We start from the raw sequence: 15233 nt of genomic DNA, 5'->3' as shown, positions 1-15233 counted from the left end.
GGATGCCAAAGGTCAATGGGACAAAGTCTAGGCGGGATTAATGATTTATCAAATGACTTGCTCTTTTCTTTTCTTTTAAGTAATGTCCGCAGTCATCTGAATTTTGATGAACGCGGGCACTTTTTCTCAAAAAAACACAAATTTCATTGCCAATTCCTTCTCTGTCTAAGCCAAATATGGAATTATCGCCGGAGTTCTGACGAATTCGAGCATTTTTTCAAAAAAAATTCAAATTTCATCACAATATACCTTCTCCGTCGGAATTTTAGGCCAAATGTATTAGTGGATGTACACTGAAACAAAGGCCAAAACACTATCAAACTCTTTTATTTGATGTAATTGATTTTGCCAGTGAGGCATGCATTTTGGGTACTATGTCAATGAGGCATTGTAATTGGTTTTATCATTATTAAGCCAATGAGGCAAGTTTTGAGTGGTATTTCTACCCCAAGAGGGTTTTCCACTCGTGCATAGTTGTGTTATGTGTTGTCAATTTCATGATTGCTTGCATTGTATCAGTTTGTTAGCTATTTAGTTAGATTTGATTTTACTGCAAATCCACTCAATCATAACAATTTTTATAATTGTTGTCCAAGTGTGTCAAATATATTTCACTTGTTCATTTCTTGTATAAATCTGCAAAGCATACTTTCCTTAATTAATAAAGTCAAACATAGAAGTATCTGATTGCATTAGAAAATCAAATTACATTTCAAATTGTTTTTTGAAGTAGTCCTTGTTAATATTTTAAGTATAGTTGAAACATTGTTTCACCCCCCCCCCCCCCTCAATGTTTTCGTAATCCAACACAATCTTCTTTTGGTCTCTATACATGATTGTCTACCAATATTTCCTCCATGACCTCTTCATCTTTTCTTGCTTTCAAATCTTATGTTCGACTTCTCCTTGACCTTCAAGGAAAATTGGTAAGCATCTACAATAGTAGTCATTCTGACTAAACTCAGCTCCTCTTGAATACTTATCTTAAACCCATTAATATAATGAGATACCTTCTTCTTGTTGGCCTCTGAATTGCCTATTCTAATTAGGTTTTGATAGAACTCTTTTATATACTCTTTGATAGATTTTCCTGCTTGCTTAATCCTTGTATTTTCTTCAGTAAATCTAACTCATAATTAATAGGAATGAACTATCTTTTAGTTTTTCTAGCATATGATCTCATTTTTTTATCTTCTATTTTCCTTTTCTATTTCTCTCACTAGATGTTGGCATGACCTTTTAGCTTAGTTTTTTCAAACTTGACCCTCTCGAGATCTTCCACTTCTTCATACTCAAAATCATTGATCCAATTGATCAACTCTTCTGAATTAAGATTTTGATAAAATGTGGAAACTTCAATCTTTGGCCTTTTCCAATCTTGGAGATAGCCCTAAATTTTTTATCCTATTTAGAGTCTCTTACTAATTTTTGTTCTTCTTCAAACTATTCTTTAACTTCATCTTCACTTTCATTTCTTCCTCTTGGATCCAATCCTCTATGTTTCTCTTCTTGTAGTTCTTAAACATGTCTCTAGAGGGCCCTAAAACCCTCTTTTGTAACAACAATATTTCTTCTACCATGTTTTCTTCATGGAGGCATTTTAATCAAAAACCCACAACCACAATCCTAGTGCAATCTACCTCACATTTGGCAATATTTGCACATAGTCATGAATTTCTACTTTGATACCATTTGATGAAGGGCTACTCCACCCAACACACATACATGGAACAATAATATAGTTCAACCATACAAATACAAGAAATAAATCAACCAATTTTGATTACTTTCATGAAAATGAATTACAAAACTCAAAATTTATATGCTAGAACCACATGGGTTTTCTTATTGCAAAGAAATATAACCCTATCAAGAAAAAATTGCAAGCTCGAGTCATAATCTACACTACTAAAATATCCTATGTAACTCCATTTTTTTCTTCATCTGAGAAAGTATAATCAGCCTAGATTGTTTTGGAAAGTGTAACTCCCTTTTTGGGTGCCAAAAGTCCAACTGTCCAAATTTTCCCACTCAAGAAGATATTTTATTGGAAATTAGAAATATGAATTTTGATAGAACAAAATTCAGGAGAATAAATTTTGAACCAATCATTGGATCTTTAAACATCGTATATTGTTGTAAAGATCGTGAAGAAATCTATGACACTAATTATGCTAACTCAATTTTCAAACCTATACGAGACTTCTAAGGGCCTCAAATTTAAATTTGAAACTGTATTAGAGGAATTTCCCATGATTAGAACTTTAATCTCTCGTGAGTTTCACAAGATATTGAGATGAATCAATCACCATTCACTTCATATTTCAATTTCACTCCTTGGGGTAAGTTTTCAGGTTCATACATTCACAAATGTAAACTTAGTCAAAAAAGTAACATTGCCATTGTATCCCTTATTGAAAAATAAATAATATTTTGGGTGATACAATATTTCTCTTATAACCTACATCAATATGGGTTTTCAACTATAGAAAAATATTTTCTAGTCTCTTATAACACAACATGAAGGTTGAAATTCCCAAATTTGTAGTTGAATATGGTGTAGTCAATAATATAAATGGGAGTGTATTCCACAATCTAGATTTCTTTTATCCAAATGATTTTCCTTATCAAAAGAGGAAAATTGTTTAAATGGATTTTTTTTCTATAGTAGGATCATGGTATGAAAGAAAGGACTTTTTTTTTTTTTTTGGCGCGAGTCATTTCAAAAAGTATTAACTTTCTGTTCTTATGAATATGTATTTGTTGGAGTTGTTCAATTTGGTTGTTCATTGTTGCTGCTAGGATATGTTGTTTTCATTGATGTCAACATATTCCTATGATTTATTCCAGTGAGTTTGGGAAGATCTTCTGATCTGGTCTTGTAGTTTGGATATGCAGATCACTGTTTTGAAGAATCTGGTATTCCCTTCGGTATATTTTGGCATGATCAGATCTTGTCCTAAGGTTTTGGGATATTATTTGGGATGATATTGTGAATCCTCATTTCTTATGGTTCATGATTTGGTGCCCCGCAAGTTATCCTTCATGACATTTGTTGATTGGTTGTGTTCTTGAGCTTTCTAATGTTGATCGATGAAGATTTGATAATTGGTGTTGATGCAGCTATTGGTGATGATTTTAATGGGCTTACCAGTGTTTCCTAATTATTTCCTATTTTTTATGGTGATTTGCATTGATCGTTGTGCAATTTTTGATGGTTTCCATCAACCGGTGATGATTTTTATGTTATGCGGTATTTCTGGTGGTGTAACGTGTTGTGGTTGATCTAGGCATGATTTCTGTTGGATGTGATCATTTGGAAATTTGAATTAGGTCCATGCTATGTAATGTAAATCATTATATAGGTCTGGTGGTTGATCTTTGTATCATGTAATGTATTTTTGTAATTATGAGTTGAGGGTTAGGGTTTAGCCGACCTTGTTATCAAGGTTGATGAATTGTATATATAGGTGAGTTATTCACTTAGTTTTGGTGTGGTTATTATGTCTACATTATCAGAGAGAGGTGAATGTGCAAACAAGAGAATCATTCAGTAAAGTGTTGAGGTGAGATTGGTGTTGTAGAGCAGACAACTATGCTTAACTGAAACTATCATTGGGCATTTCTAGATGCTATCATTGCAATTCATTTCTTCTGGATTGTAATTTGAATCATATTGTAAGTCAGTGAGACCTCCTTGAGGGTTGTAGCCTTCCAACAAAATATATTTTGAGAAGTGAGCTCTAGGCAATGTGCCTAAATGCATGTGCATTCCCCATTATAATATTTTTTACATACTATTACAGAGTATCATCTTACTGTGGGTAGGATCCCACTGCAATTTTTCCCTTAACTGGGTTTTCCACGTCAAAATTTTTGGTGTTGTGTGGTGTATTGTTAATTTGTTTATTTGTTCATTGTTGCAGTTTAACAATTTATGTTTTGGAGTTTAATTATCTATATTTGATGAAGACTGATTCATCGCCCCCCTCTCTTAGTCTTCCTTCTTGATTGCTGCTAACAATTGGTATCAGAGCTAGATCCTCTGCTAGAAGCTTAATCTCTTGAGGAGATCCGGGATGGAAGCTTGAGCTCAAGGTATTCTTTTCAAGAAGGACAGTCTGAGGTTTGATGGAAGTAAATATACTATATGGAAGAGCCAAATGGAGGTGCACTTCAAATGTCTTGGAGAGGATTACTGGAAGATTACTAAGAATGTATACATTGTTCCTCAAAATGGACCATCTACTCCTGATGAGGTTAAGGAAGAAGAATATAACATCAGAGTGAACAAAGCACTTCTTAGTGCCCTGACTGATTCTAAAATGACAAATGTTATAGGACTTCAGATAGCACATGAGATCTGGGAGAAGCTTGAGATCCTATATGAAGGTGATAGTCAAGTGAAAGTTGCTAAGTTGCAAAGTTTGAAAGGGAAGTATGAGACATTGAAGATGGGAGATGATAAGAACATACATTCATACATGGCTAAGGTGAATGAACTTGTCCTTGGTATCAAGTGTGTTGGTGGAGAGATTGAGGAGGATGAGATTGTTTCTAAGGTGTTGAGATATTTGCCTCCTCATAAATATAAGGTTTCTTCTATTGATGAGATCCGGAGTGTGACTATAGTGACAAGAGATATGTTGGTTGGAAAACTTGTTGCATTCGAGCTGAGTGAATTTGGAGAATCACATGGAAAGACTGAGACAACATTAAGAGCATCAGCATCTATATCTGGTAAGTAGAAATTTGATCCTAATGAGTGTAGGATATCAAGATGTGAAAGAGAAAGAAGAGAAATTGCAGAGCAAGAAAGAGAGCTTGATAAGCTTGAAGCATTGATTGCTCAGACATTTCCTAAAGGTGTCAGTAAGTATGATGGAAAGTTTCCCTTGATATATTTTTCTTGTAATAAGAGGATATTTTTCTTCTAGATGCCCAGAGAGAAGCTTGAGAAGTTTGATAAGCCTTATAAGTCTAACCAGAAGTTTAGGGACCAGAAGAACTATTATTATGTTGTAGATGAAGGTGTTACAGATGATGAATCAGAAGGAGATGAAGTTGTGTTTATTGCCATTAAAGAAGATAGACCTATAACTATTGATTCCACTATCTATTCTATTAAGGAGAAATATTTGGCTGCTAAGGTAGAATAAAAGGGTGTATGGGTGATTGATAATGGTTTCTCACATCATATGACTAATGATAAAAGCAAATTAGTAAGCATGGAAAGATATGATGGTGGAATAGTTAAATTTGGAGATGACAAAGCCTGTGTGATCTGTGGGAGAGGTTCTATTTCTTTTGATGGTAAGCATAACACTGATGATGTCTTGTATGTAGAAGGTTTGAAGCATAATCTTTTGAGTGTTGGGCAGATGGTTGATAAGGATTATGATCTAGAATTCAAGGATGGTAAATGCAAGATCTTAAATGCCTCTGGTATAGAGATTGCATCTGGAACTAAGATTGAAGGTAAGATTTTTCATTTGAATGCTGGTGAGAAAAGTTGTTTGATTGCTAAGATAGCTAAGAGTTGGTTGTGGCATAGGAGAATGTGTCATGTAAACTTTGATTCATTGATTAAGATTAGTTCTACACAAGTTGTTAGAGATCTGCCTAAGATTGTTAAACCAGTTAATCCGGTATGTAAGGAATGTCAGTTGGGTAAGTGTAGCGTCCTAAAATTGTGACACTTGCAATTTTGACTGCATTTGGGTCTTCACGATGGCGGCACAACGTTGAACCTGAATGGAGACCTTGAAACCTGTTTACAACACCAAAAACTGCATTTTTCTGCACCCTGGCCTGATCCCTCCTTGCACCCTGCTGTCTCGGGAGGTGGGACCATGGTGCCCAGTGCCCTGGTCCTTCAGGACTAGGGTGCCTAGCGCCCTGGTCCCCCAGGACCATGGCACCCAGTGCCCTGGTCCCTGGCCCTATTTTGGGCCCGGTCTCTTTTGGGCATCGGGTCTTTAAGTTTGCAATTCAGGAAATAATGTTTCTTGGTCGGCCTAAGGTTAGAAAAATCAATCTATCAACCCTAATTGACAAGTATATAAACTACTTTTCCTCTCCTAGAAAAGGAGGAAGAAAATAAGCAAGAGCAAGATGCGGAAGCAATATTCAAACATTCAAGAATTCAAGCATTCCTTCAAGCAATTGAGCATTCTAAGTCTCCATTCAAGGCTAGGTGTTGCATTCAAGACAAGGATTCAACCATTGAAGAGGAGATCACATACAACATACTACATACATTACACCTTCGCATGTAAGAATACAAACATTCTTACAACAAGGTATCAGTACTTGTTTACATTACAAACATTTACATTTACAGCATTCTCATTTCTTGGTTAATTCCAAAACTGGGGTTTGACCTAAAGGCAAACCCCTAATCCCTAACCCCCCAATCGTCCTCTCTTTTCTGTGTGTAGGTTGCAGGTACGTGGCTGTAATTGAAGATCTAGAATCCGTGTGCAGAGACGAACAGGTCCCCCTTCGTTTCGTGGATTTTTCGGAGGACCGTGTGCACTCCGAGCGCCATCATCCCGTCAACTTTCACTCAAATTTGCAGAACAGCACCATCTCGACATTTTACTACTAATTCCAGGTCCGCAGCTTCATCCCATATCCCTATCTCTGTTTACAAGCGAATCTTTCTTGCTTCCACATACATTCCTAGTTCAATCATTCTATCTATATTCTTTACAAAAGAGGGTATCCTTGTTGTCACAACCCTTGAAACTCATTTAGAATCCAATCTTGCATTGTGTGGGATTGGATCTTGTGGGTTTCAACCCCTCTTTTGAATGTAAAGTCTCCCCTAAGTGAAAACCATCAACCCTAGTGACTCTCCCTTCTCTCTCCTTGGAGTTGGGGAGGGGAGAACAATTAGGGTTTGATTTTTCTGCTTTACATTTTGGTGAACCTGACATGAACATCCTAATTCTAATTATTCATGGTTAGATCTGAAAATTTTGCTTCCTTAATTACATTTCCATGTTTGATCTTTTGCAAATTTTAGAGGCTAATTGCATAAAAACCCTAAAATTTTCTTTTTAGTAATTAAACTTGTGAATGTTTAATTGTTAATGCTTGTTTCAGATCTACCCTTCTATTACAAATTGTCAATTCATATTTGTGCTTTAATTCTGAAAATTAAGTGGTTAAATGTCAAAACCCTAATTTTTAAAACCCTCTTGATTCAACCTTTGACCAATAATTTCACTGATCAAAACACCTCCAAATCGGTTGTAATTTTGGATACCGCAATAAAATCACAATATCTCTCATCCCTGAAAATTTGGAAAAAAGTTGCGAGGACCGTGTGCACCCCGAGTGCCATCGTCCCCGACATTTTTTCTAAAATTTCGGGAGCTAGATCTTACTGTATTTTTCTGCTAAAATCCAAAATTTTGGCTAATTTTATCAATTTTAACACTTTCAAAATTAAAGTCAAAGTTGGTCTAGTGATTGCTCGGATAAAGGCTTATAATCATTCAAAAATTGTTGAAATTAAAATTCATATCAAAATTGTGTTTCTTACAGTCCTAAATCTGAAAAGTGTGTTGGCATTCATTCAAAATTTCAGTGCTTTATTCAAATTTTTGCAGTTTGTGACTTTTGAAATTAAGTGTTTAATTGCAACAACCTTGATTTCCACTTTCAAAATTGAATTTTGCATGAAATTGAGTCAATTTTTAAATTTCAAAACTTGCATTGCTTTTAGTATTCCCTCTAAAATCATAAAATTCAAAATTTCAGTTTCCCTCTCTTTTTCAAAATTCAAATTTTGCATTTTTCAACAATCTTGGTAGGGTTCAATTTTGAGATTGCAACTTTAATTTGGCCTATCTACAGATCGTAAAATCACTCAATTTTTTCAGATTAGCTTTAAAATCATCATAACTTTCATCCCTGAAAATTTTGAAAAAAGTTGCGAGGACCGTGTGCACTCCGTTCGCCATGGTCCCTAACATTTTTTCTGAAATTTTGGGAGATTGTCTTGATTGTATTTAACAGCTTAAATCTAGGAGATTGGCTGATTTTATTGAAATTTTCTACCTCTAAAATTCAAAATCTTTTCTCTCTCTTTAGTGCATGAGTTTTACAACAATAAGCCCTACTTACACTATTCTTGTTAGACAAAGCCTTAGAATTAAGTCTTTCCAAGGTTTAATTACTGAGGAGATGGAACCTAATTTGAATGGCCTTTTTAACGAGGACATGGGTAATTCCTCTAATCCTCTTAATGATGAAGAAGCTCTGCATGAGGTTTCTGTAGAACAACTTTCGAAATTGGATAACCAATTTGATGATTTTCGACAATGGATGTCTCAAGAATACCCCGATAGTGAAGCTCTTTCATTAATTGAGGGTCTAAAACGTATGGTTCAAAATGATAAGAATGGAATTCATATTTTGTGTGCTATTGCACACATTGTGGATTCGAATGTGATGCCTATGAAGAGTTGTGCCGAAACTTTAGGTTATACACAACCTCCTACTCGAGTTAATCATTCTAATCCTTTGACAACTTCTATTGCTAGTATACCTACTTTTACATCAAACATAATGACTACTTCAATACAAGACATTCCGCCTATGATCACCAGTCATGGGGGTAATCCCTCTTCTTCAATTAACCCTCTTCCTTCATTCAATCCAACTTCTTCATTCATTCCTTCAATGAGTGTTCCTATTATATCTCCACAAATAAACATGACGCAAGGGGGCAATTCATTTAACCATTCCATTCCTCCTTGTAGTGTTCCTCCTTTCCAATCATCTCCTATGAATAACTATCATAGTGTCCCGCCACCTTACTCTCAATCAATACCTTCTTTCAATAACATAATACCTCCATCACAATCTAACACGTCTAATATGAACTCTTCGACTGAAGCGACCATTAACAATCTTGCACAAACTGTCTCTTCTTTGCAGCAACAAATTGCCTCTATGAATCAATCTAAGTTTAGTGTGCCCACATTTGATGTTGCAAGCCCACTTTCTCTTGACATTGTTCGAGCTATCCCCCCTAAACATGTTGAAATCCCGCATTTGGAGCTTTATAATGGTAAGGGTGACCCTCTAACACATGTTAAGACCTTTCAAACAATATGTACCGATTTGGCTTATGACCAAAGGTTGCTTGCAAAACTGTTTACTAGAACATTAAGAGATAAAGCCCTACAATGGTATTGCTCGTTGCCTTCTTATTCTATTACTTCTTTCAAACAACTTGCAAATGCTTTTATTCAACAATTTCAAAACAATATAAGTCCTAAAGTTACTTTGATTGATTTAATGCATTGTAAACAAGGTGTTAAAGAAAAAGTGACTGATTTCATTGGTAGATATAAGCATTTGTATGCTCAAATTTCTTTTCTAGTACCTGACAATGATATTCAAAGAATATTTATTTCTAATTTACAAAAAGATATTAGAGAAAAACTTCTGTTTTCTGAGTTTACTTCTTTCCAACAGTTGTGCGCAACTCTTCACAATTATCAACTGATTGTGAGCCAAATGGAACAAGCAAATCCTATGGCTCCAAGTGATAAGGGTGATAGTAGTCAACAACCATTTGCGAAGTTTAAATCGAATAGAGAGTCTATTAAATTCAATGAAAACATCATCAACAACAATGTGAATGCAGCATCAGGTGTGCCTCCTATTTCTAAGTTTTTCAAGAAAGAAAGAAAGTTTACTCCTTTGAATGAATCATTGCATAGTATTCTGAATAAGTTATTGGAACAAAATGTGCTTACTCTTCCTCCTATAAAGCAAATAGATCCTACAAAGATTAATTCACCCTATTTTGATAACAAATCTTTTTGTCAATTTCATTGTTATCCTGGGCATGATACTGAAAAATGTTTTGCTTTAAAGGGTAAAATTCAAGATTTGATTGATAATAATACTATCTCTGTTTCTGGTGTGAATGATAAAGGCAACACATTTGTAGCTCCTCCTAACCAAAATCTTAAGATTTTTACCGATCCATTACCTTCTCATACCTCTAATGCGATTGATACTACTGATTCCTCTGTCTCACCTGATGATCTTGTGTCCATGACTCCGAATGTGATTAACTTTGTAGAGCAGTAGAAAATCCCTAAAGAACCTTCCATCACCTTTGATTCCAGTGAAACTATCAGGGCACCTGATGGTCCTTTATATATAGTTGCAAAAGTCAAGAATACACCTTGTCGTGGAGTGCTTATTGATCCTTCTTGTATGGTTAATGTCATTACTGAAGAATTTCTTTTTACTTTACAATTGAATCAAGTGATCTATGACAAAACAAATATGGTTGTGAAATTATTTGATGCATTTTCTTCTCCTGCAATTGGTTCTATTACATTACCTATTGAGGTCCATAACAAATCCCTTGATGTGAGCTTTGCTATTATTCCATCGTCCGAACAATTTCGTCTGAAACTAGGCTATCCTTGGCTATCTTCCATGAAAGCTATTGCTTCTCCTATTCACAAGTGTTTGAAATTTCCCCATAATGGTGAAGTTGTTACTGTCAATCATAGTCTCTTTAAACCAGCTGAAAGAACTTCTAGCGTTCCTATTGATTATTTCTAGCCGAAACAATTCCAATCTATTCCACCGCGGAGTGATCATCTTTTCAAATCTTATCAAAAGTGGAAAAAAGATATGATCCTATCTCTAAGTGAACCTAGAACACCCAAACTTGATATTCCTATCGTTCTTGAGAAGGAAGTTCTTCCTTTGAAAGATAAAACTAATGTCTTTCCTCAAGAAGATTCCCAACCCATCCCTATGAATGTGACTATGCCTATATCTAATAAACTTCCTAAAAGTAGACCTATACCTCCTCGTCATGATGGGCTTGGTCTCCTTCCTAAACCAAATATTCCTCCCTTATATGGAGCAGTTCCTCCTCCTTCCTCTTATGCAGAGAAGAGACCTTCCTCTTCTCCTATTATTCAACCTAAGAGACCACAACCTAAACACCCAAGTGATAAGGATGAGAACATTCCTCCTCCTCAATCTTCTCAACTTCCTACTAAGACTAGACAAAATCATTCTGCACGTGAACGCTGACGAAAGCATCGTCTTAGAGCTCAGGCAACTGCTTCTCAAAATTTGCAATCCCCAAAAACACCTTCAGCTAGCATTATTCCATTTTCTCCTCAGCCGAAAGTTGAGCCGAAATCTCCTAAACATAAGATGCATGCTGGTCTTGATCCTGTGCGAGTTAAAGATCCTATTTTTATAAATCTTGATGATGATATAGATGAAAATGTTATTCATGATGAAAATGTTACTCCTGTTCATTCTGATAGTGAAAATGAATATGTTGATGTTGATAACCATTTATCTAACAAATTTTCTAAAGCACTTATCCTAGCTCCTAGACAAGAACAACGTGGCTCGAAACATGAACATAGCCCTTGTTTGGATCTTGTGATAGCTCCATCTGCTGTGTTGGATGTTCCTCCTCTAGCATGTTTCCTGCCTTCCTGAAATATTGATCAGCAAGATCGGGGGGTAGATGACATGCTAGACTAGTTCATTAGCATAGCAGACTCTCTCCTCCTCTCTTGATCCCTTTTGTTACTTCTTCTATGTGTTATTCTCATTCTTCTATTTGTTGTCCTTAGTGTTGTCTACTGGAGGATGATGCAAAACATTGAGATCTCTTTTGGTCTCTCTCATGTTGACTCAAAAGACACATGTGTTCCCTTCTTCTAGGTGACCTTCCTTGATTGGGGAATGAAGAACAATTATGCATACATACATATGATATACATGAATTATCATGCAGCATACTGATCTCGAGGAAAGCGAAATTACCTCGTGCTTTGTGTTTTGTGTCTATTATCCTTGGGCTTATCTCACACTTGGGGGCTAAATCCTTGTGATAATGTGCTCCTTTCTCATTTCTTATATGTATCACTACCTTAAAGCAATCACCCCCGGTGAGGCATGTGCAATTGCTTTAATGTAGGGGGGCATACATCCCATTCATATCTTTTGAAGATACTTGAAAATTTCTTGACAAATTTAGCTTTGCCTTGAAAATTTTTGATATCTTTCTTGCATGACTCATAGTGAGGGAGCCTTACTATTGACATTCATGGTTCTCCCTCGTGATCTTCCCTTTTACTTTGTCAATCAAAGTCGTAAGATCCTTAGTCCACTGGGGGCTTGGTGTATCTTGCCTCCTTGACGTGGTGAAAGTTTTTCAATGTTGTTTCCTTGTACTTTACCGGAAGTATGAGCGTACACTTATACTCCCGCTAAAGTGGGGGCTAAGTGTAGCGTCCTAAAATTGTGACACTTGCAATTTTGACTGCATTTGGGTCTTTACAATGGCGGCACAACGTTGAACCTGAATGGAGACCCCGAAACCTATTTACAACACCAAAAACTGCATTTTTCTGCACCCTGGCCTGATCCCTCCTTGCACCTTGCTGTCCCGGGAGGTGGGACCATGGTGCCCAGTGCCTTGGTCCTTCAGGACTAGGGTGCCCAACACCCTGGTCCCCCAGGACCATGGCACCCAGTGCCCTGGTCCCTGGCCCTATTTTGGGCTCGGTCTCTTTTGGGCATCGGGTCTTTAAGTTTGCAATTCGGGAAATAATGTTTCCTGGTCAACCTAAGGTTAGAAAAATCAGTCTATCAACCCTAATTGACAAGTATATAAACTACTTTTCCTCTCCTAGAAAGGGAGGAAGAAAATAAGCAAGAGCAAGACGCGGAAGCAATATTCAAACATTCAAGCATTCAAGCATTCCTTCAAGCAATTGAGCATTCTAAGTCTCCATTCAAGGCTAGGTGTTGCATTCAAGACAAGGATTCAACCATTGAAGAGGAGATCACATACAACATACTACATACATTACACCTTCGCATGTAAGAATACAAACATTCTTACAACAAGGTATCAGTACTTGTTTACATTACAAACATTTACATTTACAGCATTCTCATTTCTTGGTTAATTCCAAAACTGGGGTTTGACCTAAAGGCAAACCCCTAATCCCTAACCCCCCAATCGTCCTCTCTTTTCTGTGTGTAGGTTGCAGGTACGTGGCTATAATTGAAGATCTGGAATCCATGTGCAGAGACGAACAGGTCCCCCTTCGTTTCGCGGATTTTCCGGAGGACCGTGTGCACTCCGAGCGCCATCGTCCCATCAACTTTCACTCAAATTTGCAGAACAGCACCGTCTCGACATTTTACTACTAATTCCAGGTCTGCAGCTTCATCCCATATCCCTATCTCTATTTACAAGCGAATCTTTCTTGCTTCTACATACATTCCTAGTTCAATCATTCTATCTATATTCTTTACAAAAGAGGGTATCCTTGATGTCACAACCCTTGAAACTCATTTAGAATCCAATCTTGCATTGTGTGGGATTGGATCTTGTGGGTTTCAACCCCTCTTTTGAATGTAAAGTCTCCCCTAAGTGAAAACCATCAACCCTAGTGACTCTCCCTTCTCTCTCCTTGGAGTTGGGGAGGGGAGAACAATTAGGGTTCGATTTTTCTGCTTTACAGTAAGAAAACAAGGATTTATTTCAAGAATAAATGGTATACATCTGATGGATTACTGGGTCTTGTGCATATTGTCCTATATAGACTTACAAATGTTAGAAGTGTGCAGGGTGATAGATTCTTTATGTTTCTAATTGATGATTACTCCAGGATGATGTGGGTTGTCTTTTTGAAGGAAAAATCAAAAGCATTTGAGAAATTCAAGATATTCAAAGCTAAAATTGAAACTGAGTCCGGATTGAAGCTGAAGTGTCTGAGATCTAATAGAGGTGGAGAATTTTTTTTCTGATGAGTTCAATTCATTCTATGAGATGCATGGAATCAGAAGATAGCTAACTGCCTCGAGAACCCCACAACAGAATTGAGTTGTTGAGAAAAAGAACCGTACTATTTTGGATGTTGCAAGAACTATGTGTAGCGTCCTAAAATTGTGACGCTTGCAATTTCGACTGCATTTCGGTCTTCACGATGGCGACGCAACACGCAACCTGAATGGAGACCCTGAAACTTGCTCACGACACTGAAAACTGCATTTTTCAAGCACCCTGGCCTGAACCTCCTTGCACCCTGTTGTCCCGGGAGGTGGGACCAGAGCGCCCAGTGCCCTGGTCCCTCAGGACCAGGGCGCCCAGCGCCTTGGTCCCTGGGTCCTATGTTGGGCCCGGTCTCCTAAGGGGCTCGGGTTTTTTTGTTTGCAATTTGGAAATTATCTTTCCCTGGTCGGCCTAAGTTCGGGAAAATCAGTCTATCAGCCCTAATTGACAAGTATATAAATGACATTTTCCTCTTTCATTCGATATGATGAAAAAGGCGTGGAAACTATACTCAAGCATTCAAGCATTCAAGCATTCCTTCAAGCAATTGATCATTTCAAGTCTCCATTCAAGGCTAAGTGTTGCATTCAAGACAAGGATTCAACCATTGAAGAGGAGATCACATATTACATACTACTACAACATACAACATACAACATCTAAACCTTCGCACATAAGGATACAAACATCCTTAGAACAAGGTATTAGTACTTGTTTTATAGTCATTTACATTTACAGCTCTTGCTCATTTCTTGGTTAATTCCAAAACCGGGGTTTGACCTAAAGGCAAACCCCCAATCCCTAACCCCCCAATCGTCTTCGCTTTTCTGTGTGTAGGTTGCAGGTACGCGGCTGAAATTGAAGATCTGGAATCCTTGTGCAGAGACGAACAGATCCCCCTTCATTTCGCGGATTTTTCGGAGGACCGTGGCGCCGGGCGCCATCGTCCCGACAACTTTTGCTCAAATTTGCAGGACAGTGCCGTATCAACATTTTACTGCTAATTCCAGGTCCGCAGCTTCATCCTATAACCTGAACTCAGTTTATAAGTGAATCTTTATGACTTTCTATGCATGTTTAGCTTAATTTCCTTAACAACATTCTTTACAAAAGAGGGTAGCCTTGCTTTCCTAACCCTTGAAATTCATTTAGCATCCAATCTTGCATTGCGTGGGATTGGATCTTATGAGTTTCAACCCCTCTTTTGAATGTAAAGTCTCTCCCCTAAGTGAAAAACCATCGAATCCTAGCGAACCTCCCTTCTCTCTCCTCGGAGTCGGAAGAGGGGAGAACAACTAGGGTTCGATCGCGATTTTTTCGCTTTACATTTTGGTGAACCCGACGTGAACATCCTTTCTGATTTTTCATG

Source organism: Cryptomeria japonica, chromosome 11 (genome assembly GCF_030272615.1).
Source record: "Cryptomeria japonica chromosome 11, Sugi_1.0, whole genome shotgun sequence".
In the NCBI taxonomy this organism is placed as follows: Eukaryota; Viridiplantae; Streptophyta; class Pinopsida; order Cupressales; family Cupressaceae; genus Cryptomeria; species Cryptomeria japonica.
Note: the sequence above shows the minus strand (reverse complement) of the source record.